The following is a 20,670-nucleotide window of genomic DNA, read 5'->3' as shown; positions in this document are numbered from 1 at the left end:
AAGGACAAAAAAGTGCAGCCGAGTGTGTCACTGATGTTCTTACCACATTTTGACGCCATCTGTGATTTATCACTAAACATACGCTCGGCAAAAAATATAATTTTTACCACAATTGCTTGTAATCTCGCAATCTGATTGGCTAATTGGCCGTTGTCGATAAGAGTCTGGACAACCCTGCCGCGACACGCTCGCGTCAATTTGTCACGCAAAGTAATAGCCAATCAGGAACCCTCATTTTGGGAAATAAACCAATCGTATTGCGAGAAAGTTATAGACAACGCTTGCTCTTTCTTTGTATCATGAGTTTGGTCTCCCTCTGAAATAAACACTTTCTTTGGCATTGAATGTTGTGGTAAAAAACAAATCGAAAGCGGTTCGGCGTTGGCTGCACCTCGTGAGTCCACAAAATTTTGACCACCGTGATGACGAATATCGTTGTCGATAAGAGTACAGACAACACTGAACCCCTTTCGATTTGTTAAATATTTGTTTTATAAAATAAAGAATTAAAGTTTTGATGATGACGTCAGCTTTGCGTTTGTCCTCTAATAGATCATAAGGTGAGAAACCAATGCGTGCATTATTGAGATTATTATATAAACCTTGATTGACATAAGAAACTGGTTTTCATTCCTTTTTTGAAGAACATTTATTCTTGCATTAAGAAGTAGGCTGTGAGCTCATCTCATGGATACACCCATACCTCACACTAGCTTGTGGGAGGGGTTAACAAGGCTTAAATCAGACGCGGCGACAAGAGTGGTCTACGACAAGCCCGTGTTGTATCGGTCTCTGGAAAACTTGTCACTGTACACGATGCTTTAATTTGAACGCTTTGAATTGTCCTACTACAGTCCACCCCTTTTGTTTCTGACACAAAATAATGGCTCAGCTCTAAACGAACTAGTGATATTTCCAATACGAATAAAAGGAACACTACTGCTATTGTACCTGAACATGAAAGTCCATCACCAGTAAAGCCTGTCTTGCATGTGCAGTTGAAGGTCCCAGCCGTATTTGCACAAGTTGCATTTTCATTGCAATCATGGATACCGGTGCTGCATTCATCGACATCTGAATACCAAGAAAGGATACAAATACTCAATTAACGATTTTTAAAGCCTTTTGATAAAAATCATCCAGCAGTTGATCTTCGTTCACCATCATCACTGAACAAGCATGACTGTTTGAACAAGGCCTTGACTTACGAATGTGGCCAACCACAAAAAAAACTATCATCACATCTTATATGAGAGTTTATGCTTCTGACGAATAGTACGTTAAAAAATTCGCAGCTCAAATTGAACTAGTGATATTTCCTGGCAATACGAATAAAGGTAACACTTAGCTATTGTACCTGTACATGACCGTCCATCTCCAGTAAAGCCTGGCTTGCATGTGCAGTTGAAGTTTCCAGCCGTATTTGTACAAGTTGCATTTTCATTGCAATCATGGCTCCCGGTTCTGCATTCATCGACATCTGAATACCAAGAAAGGGATACAGGTACTCAATTAACGATTTTTAAATCCTTTTGATAAAAATCATCCAGCAGTTGATCTTTGTTCACCATCGTCACTGAACAAGCATGACTGTTTGAACAAGGCCTTGACTTACGAATGTGGCCAACTACAAAAAAAACTATCATCACATCTTATGTGAGAGTTTATGCTTCTGACGAATAGTACGTTAAAAAATTCGCAGCTCAAATTGAACTAGTGATATTTCCTGGCAATACGAATAAAGGTAACACTTAGCTATTGTACCTGAACATGACCGTCCATCTCCAGTAAAGCCTGGCTTGCATGTGCAGTTGAAGTTTCCAGCCGTATTTGTACAAGTTGCATTTTCATTGCAATCATGGCTCCCGGTTCTGCATTCATCGACATCTGAATACCAAGAAAGGGATACAGGTACTCAATTAACGATTTTTAAATCCTTTTGATAAAAATCATCCAGCAGTTGATCTTTGTTCACCATCGTCACTGAACAAGCATGACTGTTTGAACACGGCCTTGTCTTACGAATGTGGCTAGTTCAATTCGCAGCTCAAATTGAACTAGTGATATTTCCTGGCAATACGAATAAAGGTAACACTTAGCTATTGTACCTGAACATGACCGTCCATCTCCAGTAAAGCCTGGCTTGCATGTGCAGTTGAAGTTTCCAGCCGTATTTGTACAAGTTGCATTTTCATTGCAATCATGGCTCCCGGTTCTGCATTCATCGACATCTGAATACCAAGAAAGGGATACAGGTACTCAATTAACGATTTTTAAATCCTTTTGATAAAAATCATCCAGCAGTTGATCTTTGTTCACCATCGTCACTGAACAAGCATGACGGTTTAAACGATGACTTGGCTTACGAAGGTGTCCAACTACAAAAAAAAATTTTCTTATATTTTATATGAGAGTTTATGCTTCTGACGAATAGTACGTTAAAAAATTCGCAGCTCAAATTGAACTAGTGATATTTCCTGGCAATACGAATAAAGGTAACACTTAGCTATTGTACCTGAACATGACCGTCCATCTCCAGTAAAGCCTGGCTTGCATGTGCAGTTGAAGTTTCCAGGTGTATTTGTACAAGTTGCATTCTCATTGCAATCATGGATACCGGTGCTGCATTCATCGACATCTGAATACCAAGAAAGGGATACAGGTACTCAATTAACGATTTTTAAATCCTTTTGATAAAAATCATCCAGCAGTTGATCTTTGTTCACCATCGTCACTGAAAAAGCATGACTGTTTGAACAAGGCCTTGACTTACGAATTTGGCCAACTACAAAAAAATTTTCTCATATTTTATATGAGAGTTTATGCTTCTGACAAATAGTATGCTAAAAAATTCGCAGCTCAAAATGAACCAGTGATATTTTCTGGCAATACGAATTATAAAAGTAACACTTAGCTATTGTACCTGTACATGACCGTCCATCTCCAGTAAAGCCTGGCTTGCATGTGCAGTTGAAGTTTCCAGCCGTATTTGTACAAGTTGCATTTTCATTGCAATCATGGCTCCCGGTGTTGCATTCATCGATATCTTAATGAGAAAAGGATACAGGTACTCAAAGTTTCAAAGTTTGATAAAAGTCATGGAGCAATTCACTTTGATCTTTGTTCACCATCATCAACTATGATGACTGTTTGAAAGGCGCCTCAATGACTTTGAATTTCAATGTGGCTATAAAAACGAAAGAAATACCATCCTATTTTATATCGGACTGATACTTCTAACCAACCTTTGGCCAAAAAAGCGAAGGTCGAAATGAACTCATGCTATTGAATTTCCAATACGGCTAAAAGCGAGGAACACAACTGCTTTTGCACTTGAACATGAAAGTCCATTTTTAAAATCATTTCTGCTTTCGCAGAATCTTCTCTTTCCTTCTTTAACTTAATAGCTGCCACACTTAAACGTTGTACGTTCTCAGGAAAGCAGCCAAAAAAGGTGATGACATTTGCCTGTCCTTACCGTTTTCGCACTTTTCTCCTGTAAATCCCGGTGGACACTCACAGGCATAGTTCTTCTCAGTGTATCCCAAAAGACACTTTCCATTCTTGGGGCATGGATTGTAACAGCAAGGATTCTGATGAGGTAAGATAATCATAATATATCGAATTTAGTTCAGAGCACGAAGTTCCTTGGCTCGAATTTTTCAGTTGCGGAGATATTTATCGTCTTACTTTTTGGTTTGCCTTCCCTCAATCGCTTCCCAACACCGTAGTAGATTAAGATACCGAAAAATCGTTTTATAGGATTAGCCATGTCATTTCCACGTTTTGCTGCACTATTGGTGAGTGTAATTAGTTTCACATCCCATAAACGAATCATTTTCTGCGGGAAGTAAAAGCTGAGATAAAACTGAGATTTAGCCTGACTACAAAAGCAAAGCAATACCCACACCACTTCAGTTATGCGGAGAAGGGGTGAAATCTGGCCCAATCGTTTCAATTTAACATGAGATACCTTTGCGCCTCTGTATGTCCAACCCTGTCTTGGCTTGAGATCTTTCGGGTGCTGACCGTGGTCCGAATCACTCAGTGCACATAAAACGCTGCTTTGAGGTTTTCCGCTACCAATGTTGACAGACACACACTTGTTTTCCAAGAGACACCAATGTTCACATCCGTATTTTCCCACAGTGAAATTCATAAACACGTGTCCTTGAAAGTATTGGCCCGTTTGTAGAGGAAGAAGGTGGATGGTTCGAGGGGAACAATCTACGAACAATAGCACAAGTCACTGACACTAAGTGCAAATATTGCAATTTTACACAAACCAATTACTAATAGGAAATTTGCGGACATCACTAACAGCCGAAGATCACAAAAAGTGATGCAATAACTCAATTCCTTCCAACACGGGCTACATCCCTTAAGCTGCAACTCAACGATTTTCCTCTTCCCCCCTCTCTTTCTCCCCCCCCCCACCCCCCCTCCCTCCCTCCCTCTCTCTCCCTCCCCCTCTCTCTCTCGTTGTGTTACTGATATTTCGCGTGTTTTCCCGTGCTCTCAGTCGCTCTCTTTCATGTTAAGCATCGCTTACTCGTCGCCTGCTTACTGTTTTTTTTTTCTCTTTTTCTCTTCTTTCCTCGTTGGCCGACATATTAAATAAATACTCGGGTTTTTTTTTTTGCTTTTTTACTAAAACGCAATGTCAAGTGAAGTACGCTGGCCGTGCAACACGCGGATTCCAGCAATGCGACACTTCGCATATTGGCTTACATGAAAAGTTGAACGTAAGCACGGACGGAAGGACAGGCGGTCGTACGATGACGTCATAACCACAAACCAAATATTGCTCATCCCCGCTGTTATGATTGGGCCCTGTGAACGAAATATTAGCCTTCCTAACAATTGTATTTCACACAGAGTTCACGGTGTTGAATCGGGCAAAATCCTTCCCTGGAAATGAAGAAGTTTTTAGGCACTCTAAACACGAAAAATTGTGTTATTCCGTTTGAAAAGAAAAAAGTGCCAACCGCCTCACTGATATGTTACGGAGCCTACGCGCAAGGATGATGACGACGGGTTTCGAGAACGTTGTCTTAAAATATTATTTCCCGTTAGAGCAGTTTTTAAATGATTGTCGTAAAACCAAAACCAAAGTAATTACTTTGGCCAATCAAAAAGGACGGAGACAATCAAGTAAACCAATCAAAACTCGAAGTAATTACAAGTAGCCGACACAAAGCGCGGGAAAATGTGCACGCACGAGCCACGATTGGTTTTGGTTTCACTTCTGATTGGTTGAAAAAGTGGAGCGAGAACTTTGAACCAATCACTGAGTGAAGTAATGCAAAAGCAAAGTAATTCGCTAATTACTTTTGACACTCAATTGAAAATCGCTCTATTTGTAATAATTTTGCGATTACTGCATGTCGTTCGGCATGGAAAGTGTGTATAATGATTCCAGGATTAGAATTGTTATGAATGGTGTGGATGTTTGGAGACAAAATTTGGCAATGTATCGTTGTTCTGCCAACGGTTATCCTATGTGTAGACTGACTATCCAAGAATACTTCAATATCTAACTCTTTAATATCTTGTCTTGCTAGAGCGGTTTTCAATTGAGTGTCGAAAGTAATTAGCGAATTGCTATGGTTTTGCATTACTTCACTAAGTGAGTGGTTCAATGTTCTCGCGCCACTTTTTCAACCAATCAGAAGTGAAAACAACAACCAGTTGTGGCTCGCGCGTGCACATTTTCCAGCGCCTTGTGTCGGCTACGTGTAATTACTTCGATGTTTGATTGGTTTACTGGATTGTCTCCGTTCTTTTTGATTGGCCAAAGTAATTACTTTGGTTTTGGTTTAACGACATTCGATTGAAACTCGCTCTATACTTAGACACCGTTTGAAACTATTTGATAACTGCACTTGAAAACTCCAGGTGAACTCGAAACTACTATAGATGCTGGATACTGAATACACGCAGGCAGATGTGCAAGATATATATAAGAACATGTTAAAATGTTATAATTCAACTTGAATACCGTTGAACGATCGAAACGTAGTTGTTGTTTTTTAACGTTAACTTCGGTTTATAGTAAAATCCGCTCCTAAAAATTGTTTCATTTGAAAAGAAAAAAAGAAAATACTCTTTGGCAGATACACCCCTATTTAAATTGGCGTCACGTGGTAACATGACATCAAAATGACGTCACAACTTGTAACACAACATCGTCAGGTGCTTGAGTCATCCAATGGGACATTTCCATGATAACGCCATATGACTACAAGTACCAGAATCCTTCAGGTTTCGCTTGTCTCATGCTAATTAGAGCTATTGTTATTTTTACCCCACTGGGAATACAAAATTTAAATATGAAAAGAAAAACAAACTGAATTGTGGTAGTTGTAGTCAAATGACGCCATCGTGAAAATTGCCTATTAACCTCAAATTTGGTCATTTCCCGTTGTTGTCAGAACGAGAACAGCAAAGAGGTATATGAAAATGTAAAACCCACGAGCGGGGCCTAGAGAGCCGTTGTTTTCGTATGGAAAATCGTAAAATTTCGAGTGCAATTTGGAATAAATGAGCGTTTCAAAGATGAACAAAAAATTCGGGCGAGTGCAATTGGTAGTTTATGGAAAAAAATATTAACCTCTTACTGGCCGAGCACCGAGGGCCGCTCTGGGGAATAATATGGTCTTTAAGATCTACGACGTCGACGAAAACGCCCCTTCAAAATATAACTTTGCAATATCGTGAGTCTTTCGTGATTAGTCCATCTCGTTCACTCCATAAAATGTTGTCAAAAGATCCTAAATTAAATTGGGCACGAACGGTTTCAGAGTAAAAATAGTGAGCGATAGGCTCACATTTGTACACTCGCGTTGTCGTCTATACCTCAAATTAATATTTGGTGATTTCACGTAGTTGTTGTGAAGAGAACCGAAAAATAGTCGCTAAAATGCGTGCCGCACGTGCAGCACGATTATTTTTGCCTCTTTTAACCATTGATATTGTTGCTTTGTAGCGTTTACGTTGACGACCGCGTCGTAGATCTTAAAGTCGCTATTGGCCCGAGGTCGTGGCAGTATAGACTTGCCACAAGTCGACCTCTCAAGAATCCCAGGAAAAATGTTTTGGCGAGCGAAGCGTGATATTTCGGACGCGAAGCAGATGAGCAAGCGACGGAGTCGCGAGAGGTAGACCTTCGTCCGCGCGCTATCTGCATGGGACGGCCCATGAGACGAAGGACTTTTGAAAGTCTAGTGGCAGTACGGACCTAGCGCAGCAACTGCACACAGGTTGTCCGTGCGTCGAATGGCGCGCGGTTAACAGCTGCATGGGAGGGGATTGGAGCTCATTTTCCCCGCTCGCTCCAACTCCCCAGCTGTTGACCGCGCGCCATTCGACACACGGAGAGCCAGTGTGCAGGCTAGTACAAAAACGACAGAGGGTCCCGAGCAAGTGAGGTTAGTCAGTTGTTTATTGCATGGCATCGTTTCTTTGCGCGATCGGACACCTCACCGCTTGGCGAATATTCGAATATTCGAAATCTTTGTCTTTCATCAGCGAACTATGAACGGTAACCTTTTACGAGTGAAACTAAATTCCACGTGTTATAATTGTACTACTATAATAGGCCATTTTCGAAATATCAAATATTCAGCTTGAAAGTGAGGCAGTGAGGACCAAGACAATAGAAACACGTGGGAATTATGTGAAATATATTTACATATCATCCAATTTCCTTTGTCTTTGTCCTCACTGACTCGCTATCAAGCTGAATTTTAATATATCGAAAAAGGCCTATTCCATCGTTCCATTGAATTATAGCAATACAATTCCAAAATTGTATTGCTATAATTCCACTTGTTATAATCGTCCTAAATCAAATAATTTCCAGAGCCTAAAAGGATCGGGAAATTATTTGATTTAGTATAAAACGCGCGTGAAATTATTCCTAAGTTTCATTCGTCACCATTTGATTACCCACACTAATTAAAGCAGTTTGTTTTGTGGCGATGGCCTAGTTGCTTAATTAATTAAGCTCCCTATTTGCCAAATGAAACCCAGGTTAATTTCCCGGCCACTTGCGCTGCAAAGAGTCAAAGAGGGTAAGGGACTGGCCAAACAGGGAATGTTTGGCGACCAAACAACATCAAACATTGTTATACAGCGATGTTTCTCGTGACGTCATCTATTGTTATTAATATGCCAACCAGAACCTAATTGGCTGTTGAAGCAATGACTTTTTTTGTTTCGTGGTTGTCAAATTTGAATATAAAAAAAAATGTGACGTCAATGTTTTTAAACAAGAAATATCGCTATAGCTTAATGACTCGTCCCGATGGAAACAGTTCACTTTGTTTCCCTCGAATTTCAGTCTTTCCCTCGGCTGTGCCTTGGGGAAACATTGAGATTCTCGGGAAACAAAATGAACTGGTTCCCTCGGGACCAGTCATTAAGTGTTTATTGTTTGGTGACCAAACATTTTACCACTTGGCCACCTTGTTTGGTGCTGTTTGATCGTGTTTGGTTGTGTTTGATAAAATTTGAAAGGCCATCAAACATTCGATCAAACAACTTAAAACATTACTTTCGTTCTCGTGTTTGATAGGCGAACTTTTGTTCGTTTAGCCAGCCGTATCAAACATGTTTGGCGCGCCCATGCTTTCCACGCTAGCTCAGCCGCTTGTATCCACCTGTTTTTTACGTATTTGTGTCCCATAGTTCAAAATATTTTACCATTTGGCCACTCACGTCAACATCAGCATGTTTATTTCAATCAAATGCAAGATAACTTGCGAAGTTTCATAAATTAACGAATAGTGGCTGCAGGTGTACTGGTCTGCACCGCATGAAGTCAGAATTTGTTTTTTTTTTCGTGTAAGACTTTGTTCAAATAAAACTCACCTTGTTGAGCGTCTGTATTGTTTTCAAGAAAAGCCAGCAACAGCACAGAAACCATTAGCCAGTTGAGAATGAAAAGGCAACAGCATTTCATACTTGGAACCTAGCAATATAAACTTTCATGCATTGTACAACTTCCTTCACAAAGGGTTGGCCTGTTTTAACTTTTTGGAGTAATGAGCTGTAGTTATTCATTAGCCAAACTGGAAGTTCCAAAGTATACAACTGTTTTTCAAGCGACTATCAATAACATGAACGGTCACTATGAACAAATATAACCTGGAAAAAACATGCGACATATTGTAAACATCAGATCAAGTATGAAAGAACAACTAAATTAGATACCTTTTTGCCAGTTTGTTCACAACTTACTAAATAAGGTGCGATTTGGTCATGCAGAAAAGAAAAAGAACCCTTCACTTTATTAAGTTCACTCGTTAGCTTTTTTAGAAAAGTAATAAGTTGGATGACTATAATGGTGGTTTATGGTTCGTAATTTAGCGATGCAGGTGAATGATTACAATCGAAAATTTATCCGGCAGTGAACTGATGCTTGCCCAATTCAAACCGTGACGAACTGAGTCGGATCAGGCGAAAACTGCTCTTACCTGATATCGCGTCGTGAAGGCTGAGCTTTAAGCAAACAGGATTCGACTTTACTTGCCGTAGAGTTTAAAGCTCTCAGATAAGTTGATTGTTTGGTTCTGAATCAGGTCGTTGATGTTCGTTCTTAAAGCGAAATGACGCTTACCATTTTACCATAATTATGTCGCGCTCACATATGTTCGATTTCTGGGTTCTTAATTAAATTGAATTCTTATATACCTATTGACTGAGTGGGAGGGCCAGACGGGAAACTATTTGGTCCGCGCGCCACGACCGAAGGCCAAATATTTTCCTGTCTCGCCCGACCTAATCTCAGTCAAAAAGCACTTTATCACATGGATTCTTTAAACCAGTTATGAGTACTCAGAAGATGAAGTTTGGACAAAAAAAGTTACGAGGTTGCATAAGAAATTTATCTAATACGTTGTTTGCATTTGATTTTCTGGGTGTAAATAAGTTGTATGTTTACAAGCGACGAAATCACCTAAAATCGCATCAAACAGAGCAGCACGTGTTCCTAACAGGACCGTACGGCTTTTTGCCGCCCTTCTCACGCTAATGCACTGCCCTCTCGTACGGGGGGGATTCACTTTCTCAATAGTTTTGAAATGAAAGCGCGCTCGGCGCCGGCGCCGTACGGGCCATATATCACGTCTTAATAAAGGTCGGAGCTTCCGGTAAACGATATTCGACTTTACTTGCCTCAATTCAATATCTTGATGAATCGTGACGATTTGTTTTACTCAAGAGGCAGGTGGATGATGTTTGTTCTTAATGCGCATGACAACAAACTTCAACATGGTACCCGAATATAAACAACTACCATTCATACCACATGTCAAGCCGCTTACATATGTTGATCGCTTGAGTTTTAAACCGCGAAGATATGGGACTGTTTCGTTTCTTAAGCATAAGTATATGTTCGTCTTGTTTTACTGAAAGGTCAATTTCTAATTAAAGCACACGGACGACAATAAACGGCAAGACTCGCGAATTTGAATAACGCTTGCCATTCATACCATATGTTAAACCGCTCACATATGTTGATCACTTTGTTGATCTGTTGATTGCTTCGTTTCTTTATCATGGGGATATGTTGATTACTTTGTTCTGTTTTACTAAAATGTCAGATCGTTGATGTTGGTTTTTAAAGCGAGAGACAATAAACCACAACATACCCAAATAACGCTTACCATTCTCATAGCGGCATACGTGGATGGTAGGGCCAACACATGTTCGTGGCTTCGTTCTTAATTAAAGCGCGAGAATTGTCGATTGATGGCTCCACAAACTGCTGACCATGTTATGCAAAAGAGAACAAATAATAAATAAATAAACAAATAAATAGGAACCAGGTGCCGGGAAAGGGGGACATGGCAGTTATTATTACCACCATGCACTGTTCAACATTAAATGGTCAGGAAAAATACAGGACGATGATGCGCTAACATTGTGGCACTGGACACACAGCAGACCTCTGAAGCCTCTTTCAACAGCATTCCTTTTCCTGGCCGCTTTTAAAAAGGGATCTGACCCACACCGAAGCAACATGTAACATCCTACTTTGACACAACTTTTTAAAAGTCCTGTTGAAAATGTACCAACACCACTATCGCATATCCAAGTGTGAATGTGTCAGTACATTCCCCTTTCCCAAGTACTTCAAAGGAAGGATCCGGGGGTCACTAGCCGATTATTTCAATCGGTATTTGTTCACGTGACTGTGAATATGCATACTCTAAGCACATCTAACTAAACACGTGTTCGAAAACCGGGCTTGGCCAACGCTTAACGTGTAGTATACTTTATTCTTCGGATAGCGACTTATCCACTGGATAAGTTATCGGGCCTTCGGACAACTGAGGCCCTTTGTTATTTGTCAAAGATTTGACAGGGGAGGAGCCGCGTTTATGAGATTTGACGGGAATCTTCGGGATCCCTAGCTTGTGCTTTCTTAGGACTTAGATTTTGAATCGGGTTCAGAGCCTGGTTTTCACTTGAGACTCAAGGACAAGCAACATACGCAGATGTATTTATAGCGAGGTTCTAATTAGAGTCTATTCCTGTAACATAAGGTACCATTGATCATCAAGCTCTGTTTGTAACATTAGAACCCTGCGTGACTCAGCACGTATGCTTATTACGTGGAAGGCCGAAGGCATACCACGTCTTAAATCCGGGCTGGTGTCGTTTTTTTTTGTTGGTAGTCAACATACCCCACGGACATTGAATTAATCTCCGATCGGGTGAATTTACATTTATTTCCTCCAGTAGGTCCAGACTTACCTACCCCTAGGAGAACTCATAGTCTTTCCCAACCTCCACAATTATCAGCGAGCGCGTTAGACCACTCGGCCACTGTGACACATTCCGTTAATCTTAATGAAAGCAATGTTTTATTGTGGAATCATTCCGCGCGCCATGATTGATTCAGTATTAAACTATTCGATAAAGTGGACAGATACTTTTTCTTTGAGAATGGCAAGTTTTAAAGGTAAGGATAATGTTCTACGTTATTTCTAGATCTTGCCTCGTAATTGTGTGTTCTACTGTGAACACTATTTTGCATAGAACGAATACTTCATTAGAAGTATTTTGCATAGAACGAATAGTTTGTTCGCCGTTTTGACGTAGAAAGAAAATAAGAAAATAGATTTCAACGGCCAAACAAGATAAAAAATGAAACCGAATTAGCTATCGGCGTCACGGGGACTTGCAGCGGTCCCCCATCCAAGTACTAACCTCATTCGGAGGAGCTTAACTTTAGCTGACACGTGGACTAGCATCAACGATTGTGATCTTTGTGTTAAATTGTCGAACTTAAAAAGGAAACTAATAAAAACCCGGTGTCTTGCCGTAATTTTGTCACAGGTGTATCCTTTGTTTCGTGAGTTGTCAGTATTAAACACGCAAGGTAACTTGATCACAGGCGGGCGCTAAAATCGACGACACTTTCGATTTTGCGATTTTACTTGTACGACCAAAAGTACGATAGAAATATTGAACTCTGATTGAACGTAACAAAAATCTCCCGAAATGTTTTTCGCTGATGGCAAATTATTTTATTCTCGATCGACACTTCCTAGAAGTTCCTTCTGCTCTCCTTAAAAACTACATATTAACATTTATAAATATACTTTTGCGTCAATATTTGTTTTGCATAAAGCAGGCTATCAAAATCTGTACCTCGCTTAGTTCGCATTTTTGAGCGTTAAAATAGAATTTTTGGTCGTATGTTCCTGACAGTAAGTCGCATATTTTGACTTTTCCCATCCAGATACTAACCCCGCTGGAAAGGGCTTAACTTTAGAAACATTTGTCTTGGAAAGCTGTCAGTAGCTCAGAGTGCACGCTTAAGCTTGTGGTGAAAAAGAAGTTGTAAATAATCAACATGTCAGCCTTGAAGCCAGCTCGAGTGTAGAATCATGACGAACTTTTGTAGTTTCTGAGAACTATTTACTACTTCTAGCTTTTGTTGATCGATGATAGAGAGAGTTTTGGCGATCTCAACCCGGACTGGACTACTGGATTTAAGCTGTAAAATCTTAACGAGATTTCAAGTTATTGTGGAACGTTTCAGTGGTACCAAGTTACTCTAATACTGAAATCAAGATTATGGAATTATAAAGGGAAACTTTGGACTGGACTAAAGAACACGCAATTACGGAATTTTTAGATTTTTGAGCATTGAGAGAAATAGAGTACAGATGTTGTCTTCTTGTCTTCGCCACAGCAGATTTAAACAGTTGTCAAGGAACTAAACCAGGATGACGGAACCGGACTTCGAATGCAGGGCCCGGATGTTCGAAAGCCGATTACCTTAATGCAGGATTAGCGTAAACATTTGTTTTATGTTTTCAACTTTTTGGTGACAGTTTCCTTTGCTTATTTTTGTCTTTCAAGATTGACTTCTTCTAATGTAAAGTCTTACCGAATATCAGCTTTGAACAGCATTTGGGAGTAGGGAATAAAACTCGTTTTAAAACTTGGCTTTTGAACAACTGGCCCAGGATGATAAGTTGTTGAACTGTGATTTGTAACATGTTTTTCGGATGATTTAAGGCTGATCTTGTAATTTTTGGATGAATGGAGTTAAGGAAGCAGGTAAAATTGCAAGATTTGAATAAAGTCTCCTTCCAAAAAATAAATAAATAAAAAATCCCGTATCCTGATAACCTGCTAATAGGGCTTCGTTGTTTGCATATGCAATTTTAGTAACATTAATAACGAGTTTTTATATTACAGATTTATCTTTCTGGTAATCTCTCGCCATTTTCCGAAATTTTTCTGTACTTGAAGTTGACTGTAACTGGCCAATTTGTGTTAACTGTTTGCGCATTCCACGGATACGCCCATGTAGGCGTCTTGTTTGAACTTTGTACCGGCTCGGTAGGCCATTCGGAATTTACCTTGACACTGTTCTACGAGTCAGAATAAGTGATCGTAAGCCTTTTCTACCTCTTTTTAAATACGATATGCATAAAGATATATGGTGAGTTATCCATTCTTGGTTTCTTTTTCATTTCGGAAACTATTGGATTGCAACATTTCCAACATGGCGCGCTATTATCATTGGAGACTTTCTTCACAGGGAGCCTAATGGCTTACAAACTGCAAAACAGCAAGACATGAACAATAAATATCGTCTATCCATTTCAGCGTCTGTAATCAAATAATCAGAAAGCTACTTATGTTCGATTTGTTTGTGGCATTTTGTATTTAGTAAGTCGTAAACAATCACAAACGATCGGGTTGCTCGTTGCAGGTATCGCAAAATATGGAGTTCAGTCAAGATTTCCACGGTAACGTCCCACAGACATGGGACCCCGTTTCCACGCGTCCGGATATTTTCGAAAACGGAGACTTTTCCTTCCTTTTTGCTTTCGTCCACCCCAATGCGGAATTCGAAAACGCTCTTCAGAGTGTAGATTTATGAAAAACGGAGGTTTATCGTATTTGTGTGGACGAATACGATGACCTCAGAGGCTCATGATATCATACAGAGCGCACGCGCAGGCTTCAGTGCTCTGTAGATGAAGGTTAGCTAATCTCGTCCCCAGATTCCGCTTTTCTTGTGTTCAGCACCAAGAACACGGACTGTCTGGCCACTTCCAATTTATGCGCAGTCGTAGTGAAGGTCCGTTTTTGCAACCGTTGACAACCGCTGTTGTTTCAAATTTCTGAGCGTGCGTAGACGAGCCGGAAGTCCGTGATTTGCTGACTTCCTGCCTTGGAAGTGGCCAGAGTCCGTGTTCTTGGCTGACCAAAAGAAAACCGGTTCTGCCGGCGAGATTGGAGGTTAGCGTTTTCCAATCGTTTTCGCGTATTCGTGTGGACGGGCAAATACGATTCGAAAACGCTACGTGTGCACGTAGAATTTTGATATACCGTGGAGGAAAAAATCTCCCTTTTCGAAAATATTCGAAATCAAGAAAATGACAAATGTCCATCATGTTCACGTTCAATTTTGCATTGAATGGACACTTCAACCGAGACTGAATGCGACAGGAGGTATTTCGAGGTTCCGTAGCGATAACATCCCGGCATATTGTTTCTAAAAGAAAGATTAGATGGGCGAAGTACGTCTCTTAATCAAAGAGATTGGCATTTGTTGACACAGAAAGGAAATAGATTTAACATATAATAAAGATGGGAACAACCCACAAACAGGGGATCTGGCCCAAACAAGGAGAGGGAAAGATCCATGACTAGAAAGCGCCTATGTATCAACCGAATCATTTATCGTTCTGTTGTCGAACCTTGGGTTTTTTTTATGTGGTCACTCTTGAGACCTGAAAATGACGGTTCTTGCGAAATGGAGAGAGAAAACCCTGAACACGAGGTATTTTTGATAGTGTCCACCAAGGCCGGCGGGGCCTTCGCACGAGAAAACGAAGGGAGGCATTGGAAAGGCAGATTCCAGGACTTCCGGAGTTCATTAGTGCTAAACATGGTGACGCTCAGAAGCCGATTACATTCGAAGAGTCTCTACGTAAAGCTTTATGGGACCTCAACTTAGAGAATGTGTCCTTTCATGTCGAACAGATAGAACCAATAAGTAATATCGTAGTTTTAAACAAAGACAATCTGATCATTTTTGATCATTTTGTTTTTCTAGTGCTATGGCCCCGTCAACTAAGAGAAACGGTGGAATCTAGGAAAGAGAATGAGAGTTGCATGCGCAAATGACTTGTAAATTTAAATGATGGCGCACATGAGTTTGGAGACATGCCGTCAAATATACAGGAATGGCGCTATGTATGGTTATGTAGGACTGTGTGGCCCTATGCTATGTATGGAACGGAATGTGGTGTTTTTGGTGCAGCATTTATTAAAAACTGAACTACGGATATCAGATTTCCAGAATTTTCATTGGCTTGCCGGACTCAGGCTATCAGTTCATATACCGGTACCTGCTGTTCCTAATATGGTCAAGGAACACGTCAGCAATAAAGCGAACTGAAAACAATTTTGCAGCTCTGAGAAATAATGGCCGACAAAGGCCGTTTTGGAGGCAGAAATCGATCCTTCAGTGGAAGAGCTGATGATCCTGGAGTATCTAATAAAACAATCATTCTACCCGGGCTTGCTCGATATAAAATGGTTTAATATAACCAACTGCGCCTCGTTGGTTATCTATTATTAGTATAATTTTCAGCGGTGAATATAAGAATTTAGTGTCATATTCACCGCGCTCCCCGGTAAATATAACATTTTGGAGGCGCGGCTGCTGAGCCAATAAAGCACTTTTCGTGCCTTTTTATCTAGCCTGAGAGCAAGCTCTCTTGAGGGGTGGGCCACCCACCCCGCAACCCGCAAGAAAGCTTGCTCGGAGGCTACTTTTTATCTTGTTTTAGCCCGTTGTTTTGCACTTTCTTGATATTAACCGCTGAAAATTACACTAACACAATTATTCGCCTCAGGATCAGTAAATATTGGCGTATATTTACCTCGACTACGTCTCGGTAAATATTCACCAATATTCACTTCGTCTTCGGCGAATAATTGTTAACTGTTCTCCAGCGCGCCCTCGTAGAATAATTGTTTATTGATCAGCGGAATCAAAACTACTCGGGATAAGTTCTTGGTATAAGACTACTTATATTGTCCCAACTTAAGTGGAGAGTGTTTACTACCAAATTAATGCAGTCAGTACTTACCCGCACGGAACCATTCCTGCATTAATGGCTTCAGGTAAATAAGATATGTTCTAATATGCTGTTATTTCGCGACCTCCTCCTTCCATGAGTGTGAAAGTTTGAGGTTAAAACATATTGGAACCTCCGTTGGCATCCATTTTTTCCAGATATATAATCACCAAGGTTCCAGTTTTGTCTAAATTGCCGGTACAACAGCAACGATGGGTTGAAGGGTACTAATATTTTCTCTCTGCCAACTATTTTGATTATCTGCCATTTTGGAGTTTGTGACCGGTTCTGACATGTAAATAGAGTACAGCAGGTGAAAAGAAAACTAGACGCCGTATGAGCGTAAACTGGGTACAAAAACAGAAGGCACTGGGGCTGGACAATCTTCGAGCCAACAAGTCATGCGTGCCACCCCAAGCAGCCATGTAATGTTCTGTTTATTATATAGATATTGATGAAATGTCCAGACTTACTCATTTTCGAAATGATGAAAAAGTGGTCGCCAACCACTAAAACACGAATTTTTCGTAATGTGAAACAAGATATGAAAGTTATGAAAAACAAATCATGGTAATGTAAAATTTGCAATAAAAATCTTTATGTAGTAGAGAAGAATTATATTTGGAGGAAAGAGAAAGTTAAAGAAATATTGTTGGCTTCTCAAATTAACAATATTTTCATTTTACACTATACTGACTATACAAATCTTTTTCTGACGTTAAAAACTTTGGCTACCTATTAATCATTTGCCAGAAAACACGGCTACAAATTCATGTCATCTTTATGAGGAAACTGCTTGGGTATTTAATTTCAACCCACGTATGCAAATTAGTTAAGCTTGAATATTACACAACACGATGAATTCACAATGGCCGAAAAATCGAACCATTAAGCCTTTTCCAGTGTAAAATTTATTGAAACAAACAACATACTGGCTAATAGAGGAAGAAAAACCCTTCCTATTTTAATTGTGTGTGTGCAAACAAGAAACACAATCAATGTCACAAACATGTATTTAAATAAATTCCTCACAGTTCAGGATCAAACCCTTTTGTTAAGAACCTTTTCCGTGAATAATGTAGCACAAATTAGACATCAAGCTTTCTTTCAAATAATATTCTTCACTGTCACGTATCCACTTTTTTTTACATGAAGACTGTGCAGAGTGGATTGCAAAATAAATGTAAACAGCCTGACAACTGAAATGCTGCTTCAGTAAACACAGATGTATTCAAGGCATTTGATTCCTTCAATGTTTGTTCAACCCATACAGAATTTGCCATTTGGTTTCAGTGTCCAACGATTTAACGGCGAAAGATGCAATTGTTGTCGAAGACCATTACTTGTCGCTTTTAAGATTCTAGATATATATTTTTCACCGCCTATCTTGTTTATCCAATTGACCAATCAATCAATCTTTATTTATACACGGTTTTAAAAAATTCATCAGGCATGAAAAATAAAAACCATAAGTTACATTGTTCAACTAAATTACAGTATTAAAATTATTCAATTAAGTGGATAATATTTGCAAACGGACGTAAAGATAGCAGAGTAACAATAACTCTCAAAAAAGAAACGACAGTTTTCAATTTACAAAACATGTTTCGACACACTTATGTCATCTTCAGTTGCCAATGAGCTTTTTCAACGGTTGTACATTTGAATTTATGTTAAGGTATGTTGCAAAATTACGTGTGTACAATTTGAATATGAAGTGTGAAATGCGCAGAAAACAAAAATAGCGCACATAGCAATAAAATAAAAGACAAAACAGCAACGTAATTAAAAAGAAAGAGAAAAATCTAAATGCCTCAACTGCTGATTGAGGATGGGATTTTCCCACTTAATGTGCAATGCCTCTTTGATCTTAATTTGTAATTTTGAGGCCTCAAAATCACAGGCAAACAAGAGTACATCTACATGTACATTCAAACACTAAGGCACATGGACAAAACAGTACATACAAACACCACGGTACAGGCACACCAGAGTACATACACTGAGACACAGGCAAACAAGAGTACATCTACATGTACATTCAAACACTAACGCACAACGACAAAAGAGTACATACAAACACCACGGTACAGGCACACTAGAGTACATACACTGAGACACAGGCAAACAAGAGTACATCTACATGTACATTCAAACACTAAGGCACATGGACAAAACAGTACATACAAACACCACGGTACAGGCACACCAGAGTACATACACTGAGACACAGGCAAACAAGAGTACATCTACATGTACATTCAAACACTAACGCACATCGACAAAAGAGTACATACAAACACCACGGTACAGGCACACCAGAGTACATACACTGAGACACAGGCAAACAAGAGTACATCTACATGTACATTCAAACACTAACGCACATCGACAAAAGAGTACATACAAACACCACGGTACAGGCACACTAGAGTACATACACTGAGACACAGGCAAACAAGAGTACATCTACATGTACAGTCAGACACTAAGGCACAGGGACACAAGAGTACATACAAACACCACGGTACAGGCACAACGGAGTACATACACTGAGACACAGGCAAACAAGAGTACATCTACATGTACATTCAAACACTAAGGCACAGGGACACAAGAGTACATACAAACACCACGGTACAGGCACAGTAGAGTACATACACTGAGACACAGGCAAACAAGAGTACATCAACATGTACATTCAAACACTAAGGCACAGGGACAAAAGAATACATACAAACACCACGGTAGAGGCACACCAGAGTACATACACTGAGACCTAGGCAAACAAGAGTACATCTACATGTACATTCAAACACTAAGGCACAGGGATACAAGAGTACGTACAAACACCACGGTACAGGCACAGCAGAGTACATACACTGAGACACAGGCAAACAAGAGTACATCAACATGTACATTCAAACACTAAGGCACAGGGACACAAGAGTACATACAAACACCACGGTACAGGCACAACGGAGTACATACACTGAGAGACAGGCAAACAAGAGTACATCTACATGTACATTCAAACCCTAAGGCACAGGGACACAAGAGTACATACAAACACCACGGTACAGGCACACCAGAGTACATACACTGAGAGACAGGCAAACAAGAGTACATCTACATGTTCATTCAAACACTAAGGCACAGGGACACAAGAAAACATACAAACACCACGGTACAGGCACACCAGAGTACATACACTGAGAGACAGGCACAGAGGTCTGAGTACATACAAACACCGATGCATAGGCACACAAGAGTTCATACATTCACACTGAGGCAGAGGCACACAAGTAATATATACAATATGAGTAGCAGATTTGATGCAAATGTTGTATATGACCTATTAAAATAATAACAGCATTTTTGAAAGTGTCAATGTACACTGACTATTTTTGGTGATTAAAGAAATTTCAACAGGGAAAATAGAAAGAAATGATAATGTAAATGAAAAGAAATCTGTATCAGATTTGCATGTACAGATATGGAGTGAATTATAGTTAATCGAGGAAGTTAATTAAAGTTTATCGGGGCATTGGTGATAAAACCTTAAAACCTTCAAAAACGGGAAAAATGATGTTACAATCGATGTTGAATTGACTCTGACAGTGCACAATCGTCTTTTTCACTTCACACAGGTTTGCAAATTAGTTGAGCATAATTTAACCAGAGGATTTGATTGGTTACCTTCTTTAAAAAAAGGTGCGTTTCGTGCAGGATCAAGGACAAAAATACGGACAAAAACATTAAACAAAGGAACTTGTCGAGTTTCATAACCATCTTCGTGCATTAACTTTTTTTTTAAAAAGTCATCATTGCTAAGTGTTTTTTTATTATTATTTAATTGAAGTTTTTGCAGAGATTACAATGGTAATGCATAAAGACAAAAAATAAACATTTCGCAGTAACAGCTAAAAAAGAAAAAAGAAAACGTGCAAGATCCCACATGACTTCTCTTTACTCAAATTATAGTTTCCGTTTGAGGAGGTTTAAAGAGGTTAGTTTTGCAACACTGAAGGAGGATAAGAAACTT

The 20,670-nt window shown here is 39.7% G+C and overlaps 1 protein-coding gene and 1 long non-coding RNA gene across 2 annotated transcripts in view; one reads left to right on the top strand and one right to left on the bottom strand.

Moving 5' to 3' along the window:
• The window catches only part of LOC138028300 (TNF receptor-associated factor 4-like), a 230,650-nt gene that overhangs the window by 127,725 nt on the left and 82,255 nt on the right, over positions 1-20,670 (top strand). The window lies entirely within an intron of this gene.
• LOC138029345 (uncharacterized) lies at positions 4,149-9,622 on the bottom strand. Its single transcript, XR_011127863.1, has 3 exons — positions 9,480-9,622; positions 8,875-8,974; positions 4,149-4,227 (listed from the first exon to the last, which is right to left on the bottom strand). It is a non-coding gene; the product is annotated as an uncharacterized lncRNA (long non-coding RNA).

Source organism: Montipora capricornis, chromosome 13 (assembly GCF_036669925.1).
Source record: "Montipora capricornis isolate CH-2021 chromosome 13, ASM3666992v2, whole genome shotgun sequence".
Taxonomy (NCBI): Eukaryota; Metazoa; Cnidaria; class Anthozoa; order Scleractinia; family Acroporidae; genus Montipora; species Montipora capricornis.
The sequence above is the reverse complement of the archived record's forward strand: the minus strand, read 5'-3'. Positions and strand labels throughout refer to the sequence as shown.